The 27,535-nt window shown below is 39.6% G+C and overlaps 1 protein-coding gene across 1 annotated transcript in view; it reads left to right on the forward strand.

Moving 5' to 3' along the window:
• The window catches only part of FHIP1A (FHF complex subunit HOOK interacting protein 1A), a 245,077-nt gene that overhangs the window by 797 nt on the left and 216,745 nt on the right, over nt 1-27,535 (forward strand). The window lies entirely within an intron of this gene.

Consider the following 27,535-nt stretch of genomic DNA (forward strand, 5'->3'; position numbering starts at 1 on the left):
TTTCGTAAGGTCTCTAATGAAACTGCGTTCAAATGATGGTGGTTGTTATTGATGTCGTGCCTGCATGCCTGTCCGTCTGTCTCCCGCCCCGACTCCAACAATGCTTCCTTGTTAACCCCGTTTCTGCTAGGGAATGAACTAGCTGCTGTTCTATTTCAAGCCTGGCCAGGGTGAGGTGTTGGTAGCAGCTGTAGTCTTGTTTGTTTGGAACTTTGGGAATCACGTGACCTCTGTCTCACCTACCTGGATCCATCCCTTAACAGACCCGGCTTCCACCATTCAGCAAGTGCTGCAGCCTCAGCCATCCAGTGACGGGGAGATATCCCCATTGGAGGAAGGATCCCCAAGCTGAGGAGTAGTAGTAGGCAGTGTCAACCGATTGGGCCCACACCCAGCCTTCTCGGGAAGGGCTGTGCTATCAAATTCATCTTGTTAGGAAGTCATCTGCTGTCTGCTAATAGCCATAGCAGCCTGATGAAATTATGTAGGTCATTGAAAAATAATTCCTGCTTAATCACCTTTATCCTGTTGATTAATGAGAGAAAAGATTTCCTTTCCTTAATGTACCATGCCTGTTTGACAGGGTCACCTGCCTGACCTCAAGTTTACTTGTAAACCTGGCACTGGACCCTATGTTGTCCCTGCCTCAAACCTAGCGTACCCCAGCCGAAGTCTACATTTGGAGAACATTAGTGGTCTCCTTTGGACAGATGTAGTGCAGGAGATTCAGTCCATAAATTTTAATGCTGCATCTTGTCGGCTTTAGATAACTTTTCAGATAATTAAAAGCTGGTTTCTTTTAGCTCCAGTTAATCCCTGTCCGTAGAACTCATAAGAATTATGCCCACGCCTGTCCTGAAACTGTTTGGGGTCTCCTTTTTCATTTGTCCTATAGCTTTAGGAACAGGACTAAACCGTGTGGGGTGGGTGAAAAGGGCAAAAGAAACCGAGCATCCCTGAACTAGATTCAGAGAGAGGTTTAGAGTGGTCTAATACTTTAGGCCCAGCTGCCCAGCTAGCTTCCTTATTGTCTCTAAACAGAGACACTCTAGGTTGTATTGCTTATAATGTAGGCCTTTGAAGACTAGAAATGAAAGGGTGGTTTAGAGTAATGCATCACTGGACAGTTCTGCATCATAATATCTCAAGTTTGGCTCAGAACCCTTTCTCTACGAAGTTCATTCTATCATAATAGGAAGCCAATAGATAATGTCTACAAGTCAAAAAGCAAATGTACAAATTATTTCAAAATAGAGAGGTACATATTAGAAGAAACAAGAGTTGCCTGAGGGGTGACTTTTGAAATTTTGTTCTCATATTACTTAAAATAAAATTTTGGTAAGGAAGCTTCCTCTCCAGGTGAATAGAAAACTAAATTGCCTTCTCAAATCCATGCTTAGGTATTTATTTTATATTCTGTGTACACGTGAGCCCTTTGAAGAACTGGACACTCACATTCTGGCCTTGGAACACAATTGATATCTATTTCACTCTTATTTTCAGTGACTTCTAACTCAGCCTAAGTAGAGGAACAGTGCTCAAGAGTGACCAATAATGTCAGGGATTTCATTTATAGGGATCTGGTCTCTTAGTAAAGGCAAGAGCAGAAAGTAACATTTCTGTATGTTTTATGATTAGCTTTATAATTAGCAAAGTACTTTGACATGTACCATATTTGTGCTTTGTGATTTAACCATTTTGTAGTGGGTGCTATTATATTTAGATTATATAGGAGGGAAACAGTTAAGATTCAGAGAAAATAAGGAACTTCTAGGTATATACTTCTATCAGCCTTTTATTATTTATTTATTTATTTTTTAATTTTTTTTTTTAACATTTATTTATTTTTGAGACAGAGAGAAACAGAGCATGAGCGAGGGAGGGTCAGAGAGAGGGAGACACAGAATCTGAAATAGGCTCCAGGCTCTGAGCTGTCAGCACAGAGCCCGATGCAGGGCTCGAACTCACGGACCGTGAGATCATGACCTGAGTCGAAGTCGGTCGCTTAACCGACTGAGCCACCCAGGCGCCCCTTCTATCAGCCTTTTAAAAGGAAAAGGTAAGCAGTTCAGCCAAATTTATTCAGGGTAACAGAGGAACTGCAATTCAGGACAGGCAATTGATGGTGAACTATAGGCAGGTTGGGAGAATAAAGGAGGAGAGTATCCTTTTATAGAGAAAAGGAGCAAGTTGGGAGGGCTTTTGAACACGAGTTCTTTGGAAGAAAAATGAGATTTCCAAGCGGTAGTGGCTTCTCATTGGCTGCAGGTGAGGGCAGCTTGCTGTTGCTGGGCTGAGAGGAAATTTTTCTTCTGGATTGTGCAAGCTGTGACCACGAGTGGTACGTGTGTCAGAGCCCTCCCTTTTTGGCTTCCCAACTCCAATTTTGAGTCTGGTTTCCGTAACACATTTTTACATTTCCCCAGTGTGATCAAAATATTTCTTTAAGAGCATCACTGATCAAGAGTTGGGTCATCTGTTCTTATTAGAAACATTTTTATTTCTTGATGTGAGGAAGAACCTTTCCTAGGGTCCTGTCCCATGTCAAGGAAAAGTGCCCAGATTGGAAACTGTTGAGGCCACATTTGAGTAACAAGGGTGAGTGGAAGAGAGAACTCTCAGGCATTTCCCATCTAAAGTCTATATCTTAGGTTGTAAGCATTGGAGATCATCTTGATGCATTGAGCCAGCATCATCTTATTGGGTATGTTATTTCTACCCAAAGGTTTGACAGGCACCAGGTACAAAGTTTGAAAATGATTATATAAAATAAGATGAGCAGAATAATGACTCCAGTTTGTGTAATAGTCCTAAACCAGGAGCCTAAACCTGAAGGTAACTAGCCAAAGAGATCAAAGGATCACGGATCATCAGGTGGAATTTGCTGTAGCAATGTACTTGTTCCCTAATTTGATGTATTTGGGTTTCTGGTTCTTTGGAAGAATTTATTCATGTGTGTTAGTTGCTTGCTATCACACAAATACCTCTGTATTTAGCAAGTGGGTAATCAAGGACGATGTGATGGTCCAAAACTACTTTAACCAATGAGTCAAATAATTGTGGTTGGACTGCTATTGTCTTAACAGAGGAATTGGCAAGTTTTCCCAACTCCAGAGAGAGATTTCTAATAATTTGTTCATTGGTGTGAATACCTACGATAGAGGCATCCAGAGTCCTGTATACCTCTGGGGAGTTCCTGGTGAATGCAGAGTTGAAGGTTTAGGGAGGAAGACCACAGGAAGGCTTCAGATTTATTGTGGATGTTCACAGAGACAGTTATTCTAGCAAGCATTGGCCTCCAACCTGCCAGCTGTCTAAACATTCATAGGCCCACTGAGAGGCCGGTTCGCCACAAAGATAAAACCAGGTGGTGCATATAAGATTCCTGCTAGGGTTTGATTATTAATAGGGCTCTTAATTGGGATTTTTCAGTTGGTCCTTTCAAGCTAAGGGTCAGTGGTGTTTGAGGAACAAGTAGGGAGAAACCATATTGTTCTGTGGACTTTGCTCTCAAAGGCCATATAGAGAGGAGGTTGTTTGGCTAGGGCAAGCAGACCTAAGGTAGTAGTGGGAATGGGAAACTGTATGGGTGGAATTGGTATGATTAGTTGCATTGAGAGTTATGGCAGGGGAGAGATCAAACCAAGGTACAGGAAAACGTGGTTGTAGAAATTTGACTTAGTGACAAATATCCATAGAGGTGCAGGTATAGTTAGTGGTTGTAGTGGAGATGAAGGAGAAGGTTGCTGTGAGGAAGACTACAAGGTCATGGCTGTCCTGGACAGATTGGGGTTTTGGATGACAGGGTTTGTTCAACAGAATCTGAACTATCAGGAAGGTTTCCCCGTTTTGTGAGGGATTGGGAAACGTGAAGGAGGGTGTTGTCCCTCCAGGATAGAGAAGGAGAAAACAAATAAGAAAAAGCAGAAAGAGTATTGGCCTGATGCCATCATCCTGGGGAAAGCTGTCTGCTCCAGCTGTTGTCTGCTTCAGTTCCTGGAAATCTTTAATTTGAGGCCACCAGTTGGTGTACAAGTCCAGTCAAGTTTTAGAGTGTTCTTTACATGGAACACATGGATCTAGGAGTCTACTCCTTGGATTTTGGCTGCACAGGGATTAGTCAGTAACACTTGGTAAACGCCTTTTTCTAGTGTGGTTGAAGAGAGTCTTATTGGAGATATCTTTTCCAATAAACAAAATGCCAAGGTTGCAGGGTGTGGTGTTTGGGTCTTCATCTCCTGGGAACACACTGTGAAAAGATTGCTCTACTTGAGCATGATTATTTTCAAGAGATGTAATTAGACATTCGCAATATTGAACTGTATCTCCTTTTATTAGGTGCAGGTAAAAAGATGTGGAAGCTAGATTTACAGGGAACCCAGTAAATAACTCAAAGGATGAGAGTTTATGAGCTCCAAAGGGGGTGGATCTGAGATTTAGAAGAACCAACCAACCACCAAGGCATTTGGAGAGTTTCCACAAATTTTGCCAGTTGGGTTTTGATGATGCCTTTGGTTCACTTGACTAGTCCTGAGGAGTGAGGATGATAACTACAGTGAAAATGCTGTAGAACTGGCCAAACAGCACAGACTTGCCATGATATTTGACCAGTAAAAATGGGTTCCCTGGTAGCTGTGAAGCTCAAGAGGGATTCCCTGTGTATAGATGCTTTTCCAATAGGATTTTAGCTTCTGAAGAGGCAGTAGCTTGTCTACCTGGAAAGGCTTGACCCAGTGGGAAAACATGCAAATTATTACCAAAACATATTTATATCCGTAAGATGGAAGTAGCTGAATAAATCCATTTGCCAAACCTTGAATGGTCCATTAGGCAATTTAAAGTGCCCAGGAACTGTGCACACGGGTTGCCCTGGATTTTATTTTGGGCAGGTGGGACGAGTAAAGTAGGCACTTTCTGAAGCCTTGTTAATATTTCCCTACCAGTATTGGTTCCTAAACATCTCATTTTATGTATCAACTGATAGTTTAATGCATGTACAGTTGTCAGTAGTGGGAGTTTTAGAATTTCTGGTAGGGCTATTTTTTTATTTGACCCAAACCAGAGGTTTCTCTTCTTATACCAGCAACCATCCGATTGCCAATACTGTTTTTTCCTTTCTTGTGCTGACCATTGGGTGTCTCTAGTCAGTTTCTCCACATTATCATCTGAAGATGAGTTCCTTTGGACCACGACAGAAGTTTGACTTTGGAACTTTGGAGGGCAGTCTATTTTGCAGAAATGTCAGCAAGGTGATTTCCTTTAGCCTTCCAAAAGTCAAGCTTAGAATGCTCTGGAATCTTAGTAATAGCCAAAGCAGCAGATAATAGTATAGCATCCAATAATTTCTGGAAAAAAAGTCTGCTTTTAATTTTGTCTGCTTTTAATTTTGTCTTTGAAGGAAGCCACATTGTTGCCATAACATTTCAAAGTCATGAGCTACTCCAAAGGTATATCTACTATCTGTGTAAACGTTGGCAGTTTTGCTATTGATTAGGATACAGGCCCCAGTGTGTATGGTTTGGTTTGTTGGGCCAAAGTAGCCAAAGTTAAAGGTGCTGCTTTAGTTCCTTCAAAAGGAGTTGATATTGCATACTCAGCGTGATATTTACCATCTTCATTTTGCACATAAGAACCATCAGTGAACCATGAGTAGTCAGTGTTACTCAAAGAGTTTTCTATAAGTCATCACAGGGAGTCAGAGGGTGATCTGTTGGTATTGAGCAGTTATGGGGGGTTTCGTCAGAGTAAGAGGGGAAAAATAGTAGCAGGGCTAAGGTTTTTACAGTGATTTATTACAGTGATGAGTTATTACAGTGACTTACTAAGTGAGACAGCCTACTGAAAGATGCTATGATGAGAGTTAAGAACTTCAAACTGCATGTGGCACAAAGATGGTTAAAGGAGATCCTATGACTATTTCCTTAGTGGTCTTTATAAGAGAAAGTAAAAGACATAGGTGTGAGGCATGGGGTATCCACAGGCTACAGGATCTAGTTGTTGGCTGTAATATCCAATGGATCAATGGCAATCTCCATGCTTTTGGGAGAGTGCTTCAAGGGCATTCCCTTCTTTTTCATATACAGAAAGGGAGTTGACAATTGGGGTGTCCAAGGACAGTTGTTTTTTGTTTTTTTTTTGTTTTTTTAACTTTTAGGATTTGAAAAGTCATGTTATCTGAATCTTCCAGATGTTAGATTCAGATTTAGTAGTTTTTAACAAAGTGTATAAATCTTGGGCCATAAGGGGAAAGTTTGGGATCCAGTTGCTACAATAACCTGCCAGTCCAAGACAACCTTGCAATTCATGTTTGATTTTGGGCTTGCCAACACCTGTTGTTGCTTGTGTTGTTAATTTTAGCCATTCTGACAGGTGTGAGGTGGTATCTCATCGTGGTTTTGATTTGTATTTCCCTAATGCTGAGTAATGTCGAGCATCTTTTCATGTGTCTGTTAGCCTTCTGGATGTCTTCTTCAGAAAAGTGTCTATTCTTGTCTTCTGCCCATTTCTTAACTGGGTTGTTTGTTTTTTGGGTGTTGAGTTTGCTAAGTTCTTTATAGCTTTAGGATACTAACTCTTTATCAGATATGTCATTTGCAAATATCTTCTCCCATTCTGTAGGTGGCCTTTTAGTTTTGCTGATTATTCCTTCATTTTGCAGAACTTTTTTATCTTGATAAAGTTGCAGTAGTTCATGTTTACTTTTGTGTCCCTTGCCTCTGGCAACACGTCGGGTAAGAAGTTGCTCTGGCCAAGGTCAAAGAGGTTGCTGCCTGTGTTCTCTTCTAGGATTTGGATGGTTTCCTGTCTCATTTTAGGTCTTTCATCCATTTTGAATTTATTTTTGTATATGGTGTAAGAAAGTGGTCCAGTTTTATTCTTCTGCATGTTTCTGTCCAGTTTTCCCAGCACCGTTTGTTGAAGAGACTGTCTTTTTTCCATTGGATATTCTTTCTTGCTTTGTTGAAGGTTTGTTGACCATAGAAATGTCAACCTTTTAAAAGAAAAAAAGGTAAACTGTTCAGCCAGCAAAAATTGAGCTTATTTGGGAAGAGTGGAAAAATTACAGTTGGGACAAACTATGGGGTACCATAGATTTGAGGGATTTGTTTTGAACAAAAGTTTATTGGAGGAAAATGAGAGTTCTAAGTGGTGGTGGCTTCTCATTGGCTGTAGGCAAGGGCAGCTTACTGTTGCTGGGCTGAGAGGAAACCTTTCTTCTTTTTTCCCGGACTACGCAAGCTGTGACCACAAGTGGTATGTGTCTCAGAGACCTCTCTTCGTGGGTTCCCAACTCCAGTTTTGAGTTAGGTTTCCTTAGCACATTTTCACACTCAGCTGCTATACATCATGGACTCAAACCGAATCCAGGATTTTTAATACAGAGGCCAAGCTTTTAATTTTTTGCCTGCTACATTTTGTGAAGTGTTTGGATGTGAAATGAAAGCTTATTTATTAACCAAAATGTGACCTCACTGGGAACAGGATGATATGTAAATATGTACACACATATATGTGTATGTAATTTTTATATCGTTTGCATCTCAACAGTGTGGCTATACCTGGGGAAGTGGGGTGGGTGAATAAATGCCCCAATAGATTGAGAAAAGGACTTTTTATAATGTCTAAAACTGAAAAAAAAAAAAAAAAAAACCTGGGAAATTCTAATTTAAATGTGTGATTTACAAATGTGGAATTAATTACCAGAAGAAATATCTTGCAGAGTTGAAGGAGCTTCTTCTGGGGAATGGAATTCAGGGGTGGAGAAGAGACACACAGGAGTCTGCTGTTTTTGGCTATGTTACTTTACAACTTTGTATCGTATATGCTATGATGTGTACAGGTATACTATTAAAAAAAATCCTTTGGCGAGAATAGCATAGCGGTCTGTTTTCAGAATTTTAGAACTGAAAGGACTATAGCAACTCTTTATGGCCAGTTTTTTCATTTTGCAGGTGAGCAGATTGAGGTATGAGAGTTTAAATGTTTGGCAGGGTCCCATGACTGTAGAGACAAACCTCTCCTAGCACAAGTTCATACCCTCCCCAGGCAGTGGAACATTTCACCATGTTTGTTTCTCCACAATTACCTTTCTAGGCAATTCTCTTTTCCACTTTGATCTAGTTTTTTTGCAGTGTTTAAATAGGTTATGGAACTGTGGATTCAAGAGTAGTTATCTCTTAACCCCTCATATTTCCATTATGAAAAAGCTTCAAATATCTTTAGAGTCTGCAGACTCTGTACCTTTTCTTGTGAATTCTGTATTAACTTGTAGTTAGAATTAGAGACACTGAATGCAGTTTGTCTGCAACTGTTTAGGAAGTGACAGCATTGCTCAGTTGAATTTGATAAGTACTGGAATTTGGGCTCAACTTCTATCCTGAGAAGCTGTGACTAACAGGAGATGTTAGCTAAGGAGGTGTTTCCAGTATCTGTGTGTGTGGCTTAAATTTGGAGTTCTGAGAAGGATATAACTTTTCTAAAAGGGAGGTAGAGACAGATGTTATTTTAGAGCAATTATAGAAAAGTGGTTTTGTTTTGTTTTGTTTTTTGTTTTTTTGGCATTGTTTGTTTTTTAGAGAGGGCACGCACAAACGGGGGAGAGGGGCAAAAGGGAGAGAGAGAGAGAGAGAGAGAGAGAGAGAGAGAATCTCAAGCAGGCTCCATGTTTACTGCGGAACCTGATGTGGGGCTCCATCTCACAATCCTGGGGTCATGACCTGAGTTGAAATCAAGAGTTGGTCGCTCAACTGACTGAGCCACCCATGCGCCCCTAGAAAAGTTTTTAACATCTATGTTTTCTCTTTATCCTAAGTTTTTCTCCTACTTCCCTTTGAAGTATATCACTAACTTAAAATAAAACTTTATTCTTTCTGATTATACACATAATACATATTATTCAACAATCAAATATTATGGAAATATGTCATGTTTAAATTTGAAGTGCACTGTAATCTAATGTTCTGGAGAAACTCCTATAAATAGGTACATGTTTTTCCTCCAAACTTATCTCCATATTAAAATATTATTGAGGTTGTTACCGAGTACATGGGTAATACTAAACAACTTTCAACTTGGTTTTTATTTTAGCTTAATATATATAACTTAAAAGTATTTCCATGCCCCTACATACAGAGCATTTCGGCTGTGTAATAGCACATCACAGGTTATTTAAACTGTTTCCTATTGTTGGAAATTTGGGTGGTTTCCCATTTTTCTATATTAAGAACAGCATTTTAGAGAATATCCCCTAAAGTACACTTGTGTGAATGTTTTCTATAGTGAAGTTTTGTGAAAGTCAAAGACATGAAAATATTAAATTTCTCTAATTTATACTTCCTGTAATAGTGTCCCTCCGTGTAAAATTATGTTAACACCTTTTTTCTTAATGTGTAAGACTGAAGATAGAAATGATTCATATGTGATCAGACGCTGAAATAGGAGGTCATAGTAGCAAAGGCTCTGAGCTTTTAGGTGGGTCTTGCCTCATTTGCTCACATTGCAAGTTCCTTTTGGTTTTAATGTTTTCCCCAAGAGAAGATAGTAATTGGTAACAGCTATAAAAATACTCTGCAGTTGTTGGCCGAGCTGCTAATTAGTTTTAATGGAGCATAGTTTTTTTTTTTTTTCCCCAAACATTTTCCGAAGAACGTTATTCTAGGACATGCCTTTAAGGAGTTCAGCGAATCCACTAGGTGGTGCAGAACACAGAATGAGTGTATCTTAGCTCTTCTTATATTGTTAAAGTTTACTTCTAATGAAATACTGGTAATGGGTTAATTTTAAGACCTTTAGGTTTATAGAAAGTGCCAGGAATGGATTTCACTTTTCTGTGTGTGAAAAATGTGAAAAATGATACTTTGATAAATGTGATAAATGTTACTTTGATAAATTTCATGATTCAGGGTCATTGAAGCAAGCACATCTCAGGGATTCCTGTGGCAAAGTGTTTATTGACTATCTGAGAGAGTCGATTAATAGTTTCACTGAGTTCAAGCTTTGTTCATAGCTATTAGATTAGAGGATTAGATTTCATGCCTCAAAATGAGTGTCTTCTGTTTGGTTTGTGTTCATGGAACTTGTACTTGGGATTCATTCATTTTAGTATTTTCTTTGTAATATATCAAAACGAGTATAGAAAACGTATATAAATGTGTGTACACACATATGTATACATGCATGTATTGATGTGTAAGTGTATTTTAACAGTGTCTTAAGTAGCTCTGTTAGCGTGATTATTTGGTGCATCTTCAACATGAAGACGACGTCTGTCCATCTTTGTTTTATTAGGGGAAATGTTTCTTGACATTTTTTTACATGAAACATTTTCTTTTTTCTTCAAGTTTATTTATGTATTTTTGAGAAAGAGAGAGAGAGCGAGCAAGCAGGGGAGGGGCAGAGAGTGAGGAAGAGAGAGGATCCCAAGCACTGACAGTGCAGAACCTGCCATGGGGCTTGACCTCATGGACCGTGAGATCATGACCTGAGTGGAAATCAAGAGTCGGACACTTAACTGACTGAGCCACCCAGGTGCTCTTATATGAAAAAAATTTTTTAATAAAACTATTTCTTAAGACATGGGGGTACTTTATAGTTGGCATATGCTCTTATTTTGATCTTTTTGGGAAGATGCAACCTGTCTAATGTATTCTTGATTATTGTCTATTCTGTAACATGAAGTCAGTTTTTTAAGTTGAGTATTTAAAATCTCTCCTATTTGTGTATATATTCAAAATGTTGACATTTTGCTTATTTTAAGCAAGATGTAGTCATTTAAATGTGTGTGAAAAATCTGACAGCGGGACTGTTGTTGCCCTTGATTTGCTTCAGGAAACACTATTTACCTGAGTTGTATTAAATGCTTAATGGTTAATGCAAATTTCTTATCAGCTTGGTTAAGTTTCACCTTCTCTGCATTTCCTCCTGGTACTTCTCCAATGTGTTACTGTTTAAGACCTTGCATGTCCTATTTGAAAAGCAGACACTGGAGTTGCTACAGGAGAACCCACTTGCAACTTGAGTTTGGGTGTGTGGGGTCTGCTTGTGTTGCTGCCTCCCGTTCTTTTCCCCTTAAAGTAATCCTACCTTTTGAACATGTTTTAGAGTTAGTCTGTCACTGAGGAGTGGTCATTCCTTCACAGTGAATCACAAAACGAGTAGGTCTGATTAGGCTTCCTGACTCGAGCCTGACTGACTCAACCTGCTGTCCTCTGAGCTTCTCCGTATAGGCATGTCAGGGGCAAACTCTCAACTTGGCTCTCTTCCCCATGTGGATAATTTATAAATCTGCATCCTCTCGCTGACCTTTGGAATCTTAGGCTTGCTTCTCCAATTCCTGCTGGGCAGGTCTACGTTTGGATCCAGATATCAAATTAAACTATAGGGTAGCACTTATGAGTAAGTGCATCTTAATCACCTAGCAGAGTACCTTATATCAAATAGAACCCTATACATGTTTGTTGTTTGTTGATGATCTATCTACTTCTTACTGTCACATGGTCAATTATATTTTTTAAATGTTTATTTTAAAAATAACATGAGAGTGTGCGCGCGAGAGAGTGTCTGAGCAGGGAAGTGGCAGGGAGGGGAGAGAGAGAATCCCAAGCAGGTTCCATGCAGAGCCTGTATGCGGGGCTAGAATCCACGAACCATGAGATCCTGACCTGAGCTGAAATCAAGAGTTGGACACTTAACTGAGCCACCTGGGTGTCCACAATTATATTTTTAAATCTTGTTTCTGTTTCTGGTTTTTCTTTCTCTAATCCATTTTCATGCTAAAGTCAGTCTGATTTTATAAAGTGTATCTTTGCCCGTGTCACTGATCATGGTCCTTGTTTCCTACTGGTAATGACTCAACTCAAAGTGGGGTGATAAATTTATGTGCCAACTTGACTGGGCCACAGGATGTCCAGATATTTAGTTAAACAGTATTCTGTGTATGTCTGTGAGAGTATTTTTGGATGAGATTTAACATTTGAATTGTTAGACTGAGTAAAGCAGATTGCCTTTGTTGTGGGTGGGCCTCATTCAATCTGTTGAAGACCTGAATTGGACAAAAAGCTGAATAAAGAAAAATTCACACTCTTTGCCTGTTTTTGATCTAGGCCATCCATCTCTACCTTTAGACTGAAACTTGAACTTGAACTGTATCATTGGCTCTCCTGCTTCTCTGACTTGCTAACTGTAGACTGTGGGACTTTTCAGCCTTCATAATTGCTTGAGCCAATTCCTTATAATAAATCTCTCTCTCTGTCTGTGGGGTGTGTGTGTGTGTGTGTGTGTGTGTGTGTGTGTGTAATCTTCTATTGGTTCTGTTTCTCTGGAGAATCCTGAGTGATACACAAGGCATCCATCTATGATCTGGTTGCCATGCTGGTCTGTTCTCATTCTGGAGCAGATGCTACCTATGCCTTTTCATCCAACTCTGCTGGGAGTAACCCTTCCTTTTTCTAGTTATTTCAGTGATGCACATTCTTCAAAGCCCAGTTCAGAGCTTGTGTCCTCCACTAAGTCTTTCTTGGCTATCTTTTGCTGTAGCAGTTTCTTGGCATGTGAATCTCTGGACTGAAATTTTACAAGCTGAGTCATTTGATGCCTTGCAGTGTCATCTTGTATACATTTGACCTTCTTCCCAACTAGATTATAAATTCCTTTAGGAATTTAAGAATCCTTTAGGAATTCCAGCCCTATCCTTCCAAATCCTCCATTGTTATTGATGTTAACTTTTACTTAGTAGGTGGCCAGAGAATGTCTACTGATTTTTTTTTTTTTTAAAGCACCAAGATCTACCTAGGAAAGGGAAGGCAAATCATGCTTCCTTGCCCACCCTCCGTATTGAACCCAGTAAGAAATGTCTAATTCATTTGCCACAAGACCCCAAAGTCTTTATCAATGCCATGCTCCAGGGAGACTCTGCAAGTTGTTTGGGGTTGTTACCAGAAATGAAACCTATATATCATCCTTGAACTAGATCCAACTTTGCCTGAGAAAAAAATTGAGTCCTAAAGTCTTATTGAAATGAGCCCATTCCTGAGGCACTGGTTTGCCTGGTTTACTTTAACTGTCATCTGCTTTGCTCGTGTCTCTCGTAATTCCTTTTGCTCTGCTTCTGGCTAAGTCTTTTTGTATCTTCTTCTGTAAATACGCTATATAGCACATTTTTGTCAATAATTTTGAACAAGGGTGAAGGAAAAGAAATAATAAAATGAGCTATATGTTCCTAGGGAATTTAGATTTGTCAAATTTTATGCAAATTTTATTCAAGCAGAGTATGATTTTCCTCATTTTCCCACAACCGAACGTAGTTTTTGAGGAACACCATTGGAAATCCGACCTCATTCTGCTCTGTTCTTCAGCTCATCTTTTTTTTTTTTTAAAGATTTTATTTATTTATTTTTTAAGTAATCTCCACATCCAACATGGGGCTCGAACTCATGATCCTGAGATCAAGAGTCACATGCTGTACTGACGGTCTGCTCATCTTTTAAGCTCAAAATACTGGAAACACTTTCTACTTTCCATCTTCCTTACCCTGCTCTTCTGCATTTATCTTCTAACGTATTATAATTTACTTATTTATTATGTGTACTGTTTATTGACTCTCTCCCTTAGTAAGAATATAGAGCTCCAAAAAGGACAGCGATCTTTGGCCATATTAGTATTGGCTGTCTTTGGCTGTATATCCCAAGACATAGACTCGTGCTTCACATTCAGTAAGAATTTGTTGAACTGAGTGGGAGTTTGCTAACTTGGAGGTCTTCACTCCCTACCATTTGTTGCTTAGCTTTTCTTTTGTATTCTTTTGTATTCTCTGAAAGAGAATGGTTACTAAAGATCACTTCTATCCAGACCAGGTTAGTTCTTTCAAACCATATAACTACCTGTTCCCCAGATCTGTGCGTTTGTAATAATAGCCATATCACAACAGAAGTTTATAGTCCCTTGGCTGTTCATGGTTTACAAAGCACTTTCATCTATATGATCTCATTTCAGATATTCTTAAGCCTGTGACAGCTTTCCATTCTTTAGGGGCTTTTACCAAAGTATGCAAGTCAGCAAGTGAGACAGTATGTCTTGTCTCACCAGGGGATGCATTCTTCAGTATGTGCTGGGCATACCTCCCCTTGACTGTGTTGTTCCAAAATTACATGTGCCTCTTCAATGTCCTCTGGCCTTTTAGGAACAATCATTCTGTTCCCCAGAACTGTGCCTATATGGTGTCAGGTCCTCAAGGAAAGTGATAAAAATGAGAAAGTGATAAAAAAACCACTTTGTTGTGATAAAAATGAGAAAGGGTAAAAAAAAAAAAAAAAAAAAAAGAAACAGACAACCGCCAATATACATTTATGGGACTCTTTTCAACGGAAGATACTTGGCTGGATGCCGAAAAACTATTGCCTCAAAGTTCATTTGCTAGCAAGAGCTACACGTGGACTTGGCTAGCAGGAATTGGAGGCACAAGCATGAAATTGAGAAAGTTGGCCCAAAGGATGCAGATACTGTAGAGGTGAGAACTGGTGGTGATTAGATTCTCCACCAGTAAGTTGCTTTTACTGTCCTGGCCTCTCTCCTTTTTAGCTGTGAAGATGAAACCATTTTCTTCCTAAAGGCCTTCTGTTCCTGCCTCCAAGCCATGGGAGCGCTCGATAACTATTAGTGTCTAATGATGACACAGGAATATTCCTCTGAGCAATTGGAGAGCTGTAGGCGTGTCACATGTTGACAGGTGCTCACAAATCTCTTTTTGCTGTTTTGAAATATCACTGCCAGGGGAGTTGTATACAACTTGTTCTGACAGAGTAGTCTTAAATATTCATTCCTTTTACCTATTACTTTAAGAGAAATGCCAGCATTTAGTCTTCAGGCTGCCAGTAGCAATCTTGGTGAAATTGTATTATAACTTTTTCAAGATACTTATTTTCATATAGTTCATTTATTTATACATCAATACATTAATGTTATTTTTAATGATGGAGGAAAATGCACTTTGAGGTTAGTGGAAACTCAGGGGTTACATGGAAGTCTCTGATCATTTATACTTTCTGGTAAGTTAAGTAGCAAGGATTTATATTGTGGGAAGCAGGATGGCAGTTTAAATACACATCGGGTTCAAGTCCCTACCCTGCCATTTGTAAATGTGTGACTTTGAACAAGTTACTTTCCTTGGATGAATCTTAGCTTCCTCATCATCAAGTGGAGATAATAATGCCCTTATTTCTGTGAGTGTTAAATAAAATAACAGATGTGAAGTGCTTAACATGGAAGTAAGAATCCGTGCACGGCAATCGTTATTTATATACTCAGGTCTATTAGCCCCATTCGAGGGACTGTTTGGGGGAGGTCAAGAAGTGTGTAAAATATATGTCTGGAAAATATATGTGGCAACAGATATGTAATTGACACATAAAATTATTAGGATAGTATGTGATGAAAGTAGGTATGACAAATGAAGGTAGAGGTGACTGTGGTCAAAGTCTTCAAGAATCATGGTAGGGATCATATTAGGATTTCTTTGGTCATAAATTATAGAAATTAAACTGTACAGAAGGAGAACTTATTGGCTCACATGGCCAAAATATAGGACAGGTGAGGTGAGTGTGAGGGAAGCCCAAACCAAAAACTCCTGTATCACCAAAACTGTCTTTCTCTCTCTCTTTTTTTTAATGTTTATTTTTGGGAGAGAGAGAGACCGAGTGTGAGCAGGGAAGGGGCAGGAAGAGAAGGAGACACAAAATCCAAAGCAGGCTCTAGGCTCTAGGCTCTGAGCTGTCAGCACAGAGCCCAACGCGGGGCTCTGACTCACAAACCTTGAGATCATGACCTGTGCTGAAGTCAGACGCTTAACCCACTGGGCCACCCAGGCGCTCCAAGACTCTCTGTCTCTTGTCTCTCCTTCTCTCTAGGTCATTTGCTTCCACGTGGCTGGGGCATGGCTGCCAGCAAGCCAAAAATCACTCAGAGGGGGCTTGACCCTCTTTCCTTAGTCCAAATCTCTGAATCCTAGGAATGGCTCTGGTTGACCTCTCTTGGGTGACATCTTTGTCCTTATGGCCAGTGGCACCGATTGTCTGGTTATTGGCAGCCCCATTTAGAAATACCTATTTGGTGTGAGGAAGAGGAACAGTTTCCTAAAAGAAGGATTGTGCTTTTCTCAGAAGAGAGGAGCCGTGTTGGACAGCAAGAGCAGGAGGTGTTTTGACTCCTGGAGGGGAAAAGGCCAGCTTTAGTAGTTTGCAAAGAGAGAGGCAGATGTGAAGAACACTAAACCAAAGGCACAGTGTAGAATGAGAAGGTGGTTTGTATTAGTGAAATAGGATCCAGTAGACCCAGACTGAATGGTTTGGAGTGGTTAGTTGAGGAGTTTAGAATGATCTGATAGGGCATAAATCCCAAGAACTGACATCAAATTGACATGTTGTGTTGGATTCTGGCTTTTATTTATTTTTTTTTTAGAGAGAGAGAGAGAGAGAGACAGAAGGCGCAGAGGGAAAGAGAGAATCTTAACCAGGTTCTAGGCTCAGCATGGAGCCTGACATAGGGCTTGATCTCATGACTTTGGGATCATGATCTGAGCAGAAATCAGGAAGAGCCAGATGCTCAACCAACTGAGCCACCCAGTTGCCCCAATCCTGGCTTTTATTTAAAAATAGGTTTTATATTGTAGACCAAGTATTTGAATTGGTAATTTGAGAATTAACTTGAATGCAGTTAGAAAGTTACACTCATTGAGTATAGACAAGGTGGTCTTTGTAGTCTCTTTGTTGTGTTCATCCTGGCACTCCCTTAAAAATTAGATGTTATCAAGCATTTATAGTACCTTTCCTGTTTAAAAAAAAAAAAAAAAGCCAAACAGCTGTATTTCAGAGTAACCAAATAGTTTGGAAAAAATCTTGTTTTTAGAAGAATTCTAGCTAACAAATGTGGAAGGAATGATATAAAGAAAATATAACCATTTTGTTACCCCGGTGAAATAATAGATATTAGGAATGGTCATCAGTGACTACGGGTCAGAGGCTGATGGCAGACTTTATAATTGATGGATTAGGCTAATAATCCCTGAACCCACTGATCAATCTTAATGTTACAAAAAGAGAAAGAAGTAGATACTACAGGCCTCCTAATTTGATGGGATAGGAAGTATACAAGGTTGTCTGTGAGGTTTCTTGTTAAAAGAAAATGTCATGTAATTCAGATCAAACTTTTATACCTAACCACTAGTTTATAAGAAGCACAGGAAAAAGAGGACGATGTTAAACAATACCACAGAGAGGTAACCAGCCAAATCCAGAATGTAGAAGTTCCTGTAGGACAGATTACTCCATTAGTGTGATTAAATAAATGACAAGGAAAACAGAGGGAAGAGAAGCTATCATTAGGGGACTTGAGATACGTGTCCATTATGTTTGGATCTTGATTTGGATAAATTAATTACAAAGCTATAAATTATACAAAGTTAGATAATCTGGACAATTTAAACTCCAGACAGTGGATAAATTAAAGGATTTAGAGGAATAATAGTGGAATTATTGCTATTATTTTTTAAATATGTGTAGACCTTTTTTTTTTAAAGGTTTATTTTTGACAGTGAGTGGGGAGGGGCAAAGAGAGAGAGTGGGGAGAGAGAGAGAGAATCCCAAGCAGGCTCCCTGCTGTCAGCACAGAGCCTGATGTGGGACTTGAACCCGCGAAGCATGAGATCGTGATCTGAGCTGAAATCGGGTTGGTTGCTCAACTGACTGAGCCACCCAGGCGACCCAATAGTGGTATTATTTTAAAAATAATTTAAAAATTATTTTAAGGATGCATACTACATTTTTTTTCAGATTATATAGTATTGTGTTAGTTTCCTTTGACTGCCTTAACAAATTACCACTGACTAGGTGGATTAAACAACAGGAATTTATTCTCTCATAATTGTGGGAGGTCAGAATTCTAAACTCAAGGTGTTGGCAGGCCATGTTCCCCTGTGAGGTTTCTAGAGGAGACTTCCTGTGTCTTATAGCTTCTGCTAGCTGTCCTTGGCTTGTGGTGGCATCTCTCTGCTTAATCTCCTGTCATCTTCTTGTGTATATCTGTATCTAATCTCCTTCTGCCTCTAATGAGAACACATGTGATTGCATTTAGAGCCTCCTCATGTAAATGAAGGTAAATTCCTTTTTAAAATCCTAAATTATAGTCACATCTTTTGCTAGATAAGGTAGTATTCACAGCTTCTGGGGATTAGGAAGTGATATATCTTTGGGGGCCATTTATTTTGTTTACCTTCCATACAGGTATATGAGATTTGCTTTCACTTTTCAAACAACTCAGCAAAGGCAAAGAGCAAAGTGAAAGATTATAACCTGCTGAATTATGACTGGCCATAAATTGTTAATTTTTGAGATGAGTCTCGGCAGTTAAGTGTACTGTTCTCTCTACTTTGTTTGTGTTTGAATATTTCTGTAGCGAAAGGTAAAAACAAACGAGAAAGGTTGACTCTCAGAACAGGATTTCTTAGTTTCTCTGAGAATCTGGACAGTATGCTACATTGACTCCTGATAAATACAAATCTCAATTTTTTTTCCTGCTAATGAAAATTAGGTATGAGATTTCTAACATCCTTCAACTTTTCACCAGCTTTTTAGACATTTCTTTATGTTTCTCAAGAGAGATAGAGGGCAAATGAAAATCTGTTTACTTGGAATCAGAAATTGTAAGCTATAAGATGACCTGAGGCTTAGCTAAGGGAAGTCCTTTTTCTCTTCTGTACTAAAATCTTGGTGATCACATGAGAAGTGTCACTGTTGTTGGTGAAGACTCTCGGGCAGAGTAACTTATTGTATCATTACATCTTTGTCAAGCAGATGAAATTATGAAAGATAATCTGTTCTGCATTATTTTAGAACCCATCTTTCAACTGTGTTTTCATGTGATCATAAAATGTCCCAGTGACCCACAAGTTGGCATGTAGAGCACATTCCCTGGTATAGCTCTGTAGTAATTAATATTTTTCTATGAATTACTCTTTTAGGTAATACTGCAGTGTTATAAATCTTGAGAAATCTAGTCTGTTTTACTCTGTTTTTCCTTAACCCCCCCCAGCCCCCCCCCCCCCAATAGTGAAATTTTTCATGATTGCTCCTTCTCACCCCTGTGCTGGAAAGATTTCAAGTTATATATTTAAATTATTTTCAATATTTATTTTAAAGACAGAGAGAGAGAGAGAGTGCGAGAGTGCGCGTGTGCGTGGGGGGGGGGAGGGGCAGAGAGAGGGGCCACAGAATCTGAAGCAGGCTCCAGGCTCTAAGCTGTCAACACAGAGCCTGACGTGAGGCTTGAACCCACAAATCGTGAGATCATGACCTGAGGCGAAGTCAGATGCTTAACCGACTGAGCCACCCAGGCGCCCCTCAAGTTATACATTTAAAATAACCACACGATGGTGTAGAGCACAGCATTTCTCAGAGCTATTGTGGTATGTCAGAAATACGATTATTTCTCAAAACACTGCAATATGCCCAATTCAGCCTTAAGTGTATGTGCTATAAATGATAATGACTGTCAGGATACTGTTTTAGACTATTCAAATTACTTTACATATAATTGTGTACGTTAAGGTTTGTTTTTTTTTTTTTTTAAGGAAAGAAAACAAATTCACATGTCGAATCTCTGATAAAATAATGCCTGAGTCGTGACTTTAGTTGCCAAAAGCAGCATATTTAAAAGTGCATTTAGTCTTCAGAAGTCAGTTTATTGACATTCCATGATTTTAAATTCTTTCCTCAGTGTTTTTCGTATTCAGTTTTTTCCTTCCCAAGGTAAAAGCTGCATTTTGAAGAGTTGGTATAAACTCTAGTTGCAAAATCTCAAAATTAGACTGTCTTTTTTTAGCTCATTGAATTAGAATTTAGCTGGTACATTTGTTTTGATATACGAGACTCCTAAAACCCAGTTCTTTCTTTTGTGTTCATTCTGAGCTGTAGTACAAATTGGTCTATATAGTCAGACAAAATGACATGTGGCCAAAATTAGACTTTTGTGGTGGTATATGGGTATAGTCTATAAGGCTGACTATATTTTGAGCTTCTTATATTGCTATGACATTGTCTTCAGGCTTATAGGAAAGCTACGTTTCTTTGGAGGGTATGGACTGGAGATGGCATGTTGTAACGTAGATATAAAAATGACTTTTCCATGTGAATAAAGTCGTTGGTGGATGAATAGATTTAAATCCTTGCAAGCCTCTTGGGCATTCTAGTTGCTTACTAAATGGTTTATTATAAAACTTGCTGGTGATTATTAAATTTCTCAGCCATTCCATCTTTTAAGGGTTGTAAAATCACCCAATTTATGTACCCTGCAATAAAGGAGAAGTGATTTACGGAAATAATCAAGATAGTGGTTTACATTTCACTTGATAAAGTATCACGATAATCTGTTCTGCATTTTTTAGTGTATGCTTGTGTGCAAGGAAGAAATATTTACTCAGTAATATTCTTTATGAAATAGATTCTTTTATTACCCAGGTGTAGCATAATTTTCAGGAGCACATATTTTTACATAAAATGAGATACTTCTTAAATTTTGTTTTTTTCTTTGCTACTTTTTCTTCTTCATTTAAAAGAAGCTAAAAAATGATTTAGAAAGCTGATTGAGAAAGTATCCTGGCATTTGCATGATGCTTTTTGGTTTGCAAATAATTAACAAATAAGGAACTCTTGGGTAAAACCAAAGCATGATCTTTGAGTAAACCACAAATGGAGAATACCATCCAATCCTTTACTGAGTTGACATCCTTGGTATCTCTCAAGCCCTTTCATTTCTCTTATCTATATTAACTCTACCCTCTCTTCTAGATTATTAGTGTAGCTTCTTACCTGGTCTTCCTGCTTCCACCCTATCCACTCCCCACTTGGCTCCTCATTCCAGCCTCAGTGATTTGTAAACAATGCAGATTTCATGGTGTTGTTTTCCTCGCTCACCTTCCCTCCCATTTTAGGAGGCTTGGGGCTTCTCATCACTCTGAAGGTAAAAAAAGATCCTCTATGTGCCTGTCTCTGAGGGGTCCAGCCTGACTACCTTGCCAGCCTGTCTCATACCCGTTACTCATTAGCTCACAATACTTTAGCACCACTGTCTTTCCTTCAGTTCTTAAGGTGCCCACACTCTTTTAAAAAGCCACAGAATCTTTGCATATGCTGTTCATGACTCCGAACATTCCTCCTCACCCCTACCATGTCTATATCTCTCCCTGTCAGTCCCCTTTGCTTAATTAGTTAAGTCCTGTTTATCTTTTGCTCAAACCTTGTTTCCTCAGGGAAGCCTTTTTATACTAGTTGGGTCTCACTGTTGCAGGCTTTTATATCACCATGAATCTCCCCCCTTCCCCCCCCCCCCCACTTCCCTGGGTGATAATTTATGTACTTATATAAATTGTCTTCATAAGGGAAAGTAGTGGGCCTGTTTTTGCCCTAGGACTTAGTACCTAGCACATAACAGGTGCACTGTAAATATTTGTTGAATGAAAGAAAAACATGAGAAAATGGAATCAGGCATAGCTGTTACCTAACTGATTAAGTGCATGTAATCACTTTTGCCAGTACCAAAGACACTGTCATAAGTGAAGTGTGCCTTTCAGAGGGGTCATCCGGGGAGGTTGCCTGCTTATTCTGCTGCTGTTGTTAGAAAGGAATTCTGGAACATATAAGAATTGTTTTCGGAAGAAGTTTACAGGCTGCTTAATAAAAGCACTTACTTTTGGGGCACCTGAGTGGCTCAGTCAGTTAAGTGTCCAACTCTTGTTTTTGGTTCAGGTCATGATCCTATGGTTCTTGAGTTCGAGCCCTGAGTTGCACACTGGACTGACACTGTGGAGCCTGCTTGGGATTCTCTCTTTCTTTGCCTCTCCTCTGCTCTCTCTCAAAAATAAATGAGTAAACTTAAAAAAAATTAAAAAAAAAAGGACTTACCTTTTGATTAAAAATATCCAGCTTGATGATTCTAAAAGTACTTCCACTTACAGATACCAATTCCACTTTCAAGGAACCAAATTTGCCACAGTTAAAAACTTCAAAAGAATGCTATAAACATAAGGCAGCCTTAAAAGAGTTTTTCCTAAAATATGTTGACCATTGGTGGGCATTTTTGTAATCAGCATGTAGTCTTTGAAGAGGCTAATATTCCTGTGGATGTGTGGGTTCTGCTATGTTTCTGTTAAAATCTTTCATGAAGTCACCCTTCATGTTGAAAGGATGTTTCACGTTTGTTTCTGGCCGTGAGGGAGAGGGATGCATTTTACTTTCTTAAGTCATTCACTTCATCTTTACGCTTTTCATCCTCCACGGGCAAAATGAGTCTTGCAAAATTTGTTTTTTCCTGGAAAGGAATGTAATAAGGGATTGAGTTAACCATTATAAAGTGCTTTAAATTTCTTAGATGTTGAGTTCTGTGTCTTGCAGAAGTCTCTGTTGGTATGAAAGATCACAGAACTGGGACCATATTCTTCCATTGGAAAGTATCCAGGAGTCTGGCCAAGTTCTATTCAAGATTATTTATTCAGTAGTTTTGTTGACTTAGTCAACCAGCACTTAACCTCTTTTTTGCTAAGGATTGCCCCTTTACCTCCTGATTTTGCAAAGAAGTTGTATGTATTCCCTTTCTCCAATAGCTTAAGTCGGCATTGATCCTGAGCAGAAATAACTGAATTGAAATTAACCCACATATGTCTGTGTCTTAAAAAAATTTTTTTTAACATTTATTTATTATTGAGAGACAGAGCATGAGCAGGAGAGGGCAGAGAGAGAGAGAGGGAGACATAGAATCCTTAGCATGCTCCAGGCTCTGAGCTGTCATCACAGAGCTCGATTCAGGGCTCGAACTCACAAACTGAGAGATCATGACCTGAGCTGAAGTTGGATGCTTAACTGAGCCACCGAGGCGCCCCTGTGTCTGTACCTTTTAATCTGTGGGAACTCTTTTGGATACACTGAACTGGTAACTGCGGCTATTGAAGTTCATCTTCAAGCAGGACATTTGTCACAGCTCCATTCAGGTGACCATCAGCACTGTATTTTTCCCTTGCTCACCTTTGAGAAAATGCATTCATCTCTTCCTGATGTAGATGGTTTTAGAATAGTAGACAGCTCTGTAAGCCAACAGTTGAGTGACAAGTTTTAGTAACAAAAGTTCCATTGACCTTTGATTCTCAAGTGTTTTTGCTTACACCTGAACAACAGGGATTTGACTTTCTTTAGCATTTTGTTTGGTTTACAACTTGCCAGTTAAAGGCTTACATTTTCACACTGCTTCAGTGCGGATAGTATTTACTTATGCAAATGTATTTTTTGTGCCTCCTTTTGCAAATACATTTTCTGAGCTAAGCAATAATACCAAGATTTGTGAGAGAACTAACTTTTTGATTTTGGTCTTTTAAACGGTGGTTCTATGCTCAATGTCTTTCCTGGCAGGTCACTGCTTCTTGTTAAATAAAGCTCTTAGAAAAAGACCTTTCAGTGTTTGTGCATAAGACTCACTGTGTTTTCTGTCTGTGAATCTCAGTGATTGCTCTCTGTGACTGAGTCATAACCTCATACGTGAATCAGTGACATTCATTCATCTTTGTGAGCCCTGGCCAACCATTCTCTGCCTCTAATGGAATTATTGTCCCCCCACAGGGATTTGAATGCTGTCGAATGCATTTTGACTGAGACATACTAACTTTAGCATTAAGCCCTCTATTATTATCAGTTTTTGTGAATCATCCAGTCTTAAGCTGGGGTCATGTTATTATATAATGTATTTGATGGGTACAATTCTTACGCTCATCACTTATCTGATTGTTGTGCTGTTTTCTGTGTGTTACAGGAAAGAGAACTGATTTTCTGTGTAAGGTAGTGCCATCTTGGGACATTATTTTGCTGTAGCTCTGGGAAGTCTTAGGAACGATGGCAGTAATGTGCTCAGGTTACCTGTGCTCATTGGATGAACCCTGAAACACTGTGAGGTCATGAAAAATTAATGGAGAACTAATACCTACTATTAAAAATTTTTTTAAATGTTTTTATTTTATTTTTGAGAGAGAGAGACTAAGTGCAAGTGGGGGAGGGGAGACACAGACTCCAAAGCAGGCTCCAGGCTCTGAGCCGTCAGCACAGAGCCTGACCTGGGGCTCCAACTCATGGACTGTGAGATCATGACCTGAGCTGAAGTTGGACATTTAAGCGACTGAGCCACCCAGGTGTTGTAATACTTACTATTTCAAATAATGATCTACTCAAGTTCAGGCAACATATGTTAAAATGTTCTAACATGAGTTGAACAATTTAACGCTGGTAAAGAAGGTGTAATGAAGGATTTAGGGCTGACTGTTCGTTCATTTAGCTGTGAAGTAAATAGGCTGCTTTGCATGACACATTTCCTGATCCTGTTTCAAAGAGGAAGCTGAAGCCAGGAGAGGTTAAATAGTGTTCTCAACGTCGTGTAGGTGATCAGTGCCAGAGCTGGGATCTGAACCCAGACCTCTTGGACAGCACAGCTGGTGATCTAACCTCCCGCTGGGCTGCCTTTTCTCCAGGAGGAAGACGTCATGTGGCATGAGAAAAAATAGACTCCTTTTACTGACAAGATGAGATGAAATCAGATTGAAAAGATAAATTAATAAATTACTTGGGCTTTTATTGAACCAGCAATTCAATTTAGTAGAAGTTTATCGAGGGTGTAGCATGTGCAAAGCACTATGCTGGGAGCTGGAGAGGATATCAAGATCACCAACTGTTAGAGCCTGTAAAACATATACAAAAATAACTTACACATGACAGAATTCATTGACTCCGCAGACATTAATTTGGCACCTGTGGTGTGCCAGGACAGGGCTAGACACTAAGAACCATTCATCTGTTTATCAATCATGTGAAGCATTTGATCACCTGCTATGTGCCAGGCACTGTTCTAGGTGTTGGGAATATAGTTGTGAACAAAGCAGGCAAGGTCTGTATTCTCCCTGAGTGTACGTTCCAGTGGGAAGGAGACAGACCATACCTAAGCATGTCAAGACCTGCAGAGAAAGAAAATAGGGTGGCGTGCAGAGAGTTGCTGGGTGGCTATGCTAGATTGCAAAGATAAGTAAGGTTTGATACTCTCCCTGGAGGAGACACACATGTAGACCGCCCGCTACAGAGTGAGTCAGTGTGTGCAGTGACTGATGTGTGGACAACGTGCTGTGGGTGACTCCCACTCTGAAGGCCTTGCATATCCTCATGAGAGCTGAGGGATTACTACAGGCAGTGTGCTGACAGGACCAGATGTGTGTTTAGGGTGGTAGTTGTGGAGCAGACTCAAGCATAGGCTAGACAGGGAAGACACTAATGATAGGACGTGATAATTACTGTGAGGAATGACAGCCCTAGACAGGCGCAGAGGGGAAGGAGAGAGGAGGAAGTGTTACTTTCCATGGAGAGAATTAGGGAAGGCTTTCTGAGGGAGGTGACCTTTCAGCTTAGTCTTTAAACACGCAGAGGTGAGGGGTGCCTGGGTGGCTCAGTCGGTTAAGCATTTGACTTCAGCTCAGGTCATGATCTCAAGGTCCATGAGTTCGAGCCCTGCGTCGGGCTCTGTGCTGACAGCACAGAGCCTGGAGACTGCTTCGGATTCTGTGTCTCCCTCTCTCTCTGCCCCTCCCCTGCTCATGCTCTGTCTCTCTCTCTCTCTCTCTCTCTAAAAAATAAATAAAAACTTAAAAAAAATTTTTTTAAACATGCAGAGGTGAAGGGAAGGGCATCTCATGGGTATATTAGCATGAACAAAAATGGAGAGATCCAGTTTATTTTAGGGAGTGGCTAGACTTACTGGCTGGCTGGGGCATAGGCTGTGTGGGAGAGAGATAAGTCATTAGGTCTGATATGCCGGATTGCTTCAGGTAAGCAGGGGGAACCCGCTGGAGGCTTTTTTAGTGGATGGTCATAATCACAGCCTTAGAAATATTATTCTTGCAGTAGTGTAACCCCTAAATTGGAATGGGGAGAGAGAAGTGACTGAGCAATAATTCAGGGCCCTGAGATAATGGTGACGTGATCTGGTAGGGGGCTCCTGGGACTCGTTTAGAGACAATGGGGCAGTTGTGCCACTAGGAATGGTAAGGTAGACTGCTGATCAGATGTGGGAAGTTGAGGAGGGGGAGGAGAAGAGTTGATTTCAAGAATGTAAGATGCCTGAGGGGATAGGATTTCTATACAAACAAGGAATGGTAGGAGGAAAATCTGTTTGAGAAACATTACTTAGAGGAGTTTGGGATTTGTGGAGTTAATTTGCTGGTGGGGACCTTGAGGTAACAGTGTTAGATAAGTAAGGGAAAATAAATAGGATTTTAGCTCTGGGTTAGAACATGTAGGCTGGGGTGATAATTAAGCAGCTCCAGTTGTAGGATAGATGACATTGGGCCAGGGACTGACTAGTTCAAAGAGAGAAAGGAGGTGAGGATGGAAACTTAGAAACATGATAGTTTTGGCTGTTTATTTTTATTTTCGCTCTTGTACTTTAGTGCTAATAATCTCTTAGTCAAACTACATTGTTCGACTCCAGCCCTGTACTTCCAGCTCAGTCCTCTGTGTTGCTTGAAAAATTGTGCACCTGGGCCATTTTATCTTGACTCCACTGTAGAATTCAGTTATAATCAGGGACAACATAAAAGGCCCCAGCTTTGTGACCTCCTTTGTTGTTGAGATGCTATTGGGACATTTTTACATCCCATCTTTCAGTGTCTCCAAGAGCATTTTATTTCATAGTAAATAATAGTAAACATCTTTGCTTCCTTAGAGGATTGCAAATTTTTGTTCCTCATAGACAATCCTATAACTGGTCACATTTACCTTTTTACTTCAGCTGTTAGGAAGCACAAAATCAAAGTCTCTGCTCAACTGTATTAACTATGTAGGACCTTACAGTCTCCATACTTAAGTTCTATTCCAATATCTCTTCTCCCAGCCACAGTCTTTATTTTCTTCTCTAATTTATGGTTTCCTTTGGCCTCATTTTTAGTTTTTTTCCCTTAATACATGCATTTCTCATAAGTCACCTCAAATTCTTTGTGGAATGAGATGAGGGCAAAATAATGCTTGTATGCTGTTAACTATTTGGGTGAGATGTACTTAGAATGTGATAGATCAGTATGTAAATAGAAGGACTCAAACTATTTTAAATTTATATGTTCTTTATTCTCTGTGAACCTGTCTTCATTGATAATTTTTAGGCACATGATACATAATCAGACTGCAGAACTAAATGAAAAATTAGGCAACAGTGAGAGCCAAGTTCATGAGTAAATATTTGCATGTTGACCCTACCCTCTCTGCCTCTTCTTGATCGGTTATTCATTTTCAGGTATATGAATTTTTGCAATAAGAATTGATTTTTTTGTCAGTCATTTATAAATTTTAATATTTGGTCCATGTGGAATCCCAGAGTTGTTAATAATGGCTGGGGACTAATCACTGGAATTTGAACTAATGTGGTCTAGTAATGCTTTTATTTCTAGTCAATTCATGCAGACTCCGCTGCAGAAGACTGT

This window comes from Panthera uncia, chromosome B1, assembly GCF_023721935.1.
Source record: "Panthera uncia isolate 11264 chromosome B1, Puncia_PCG_1.0, whole genome shotgun sequence".
Lineage (NCBI taxonomy): Eukaryota > Metazoa > Chordata > Mammalia > Carnivora > Felidae > Panthera > Panthera uncia.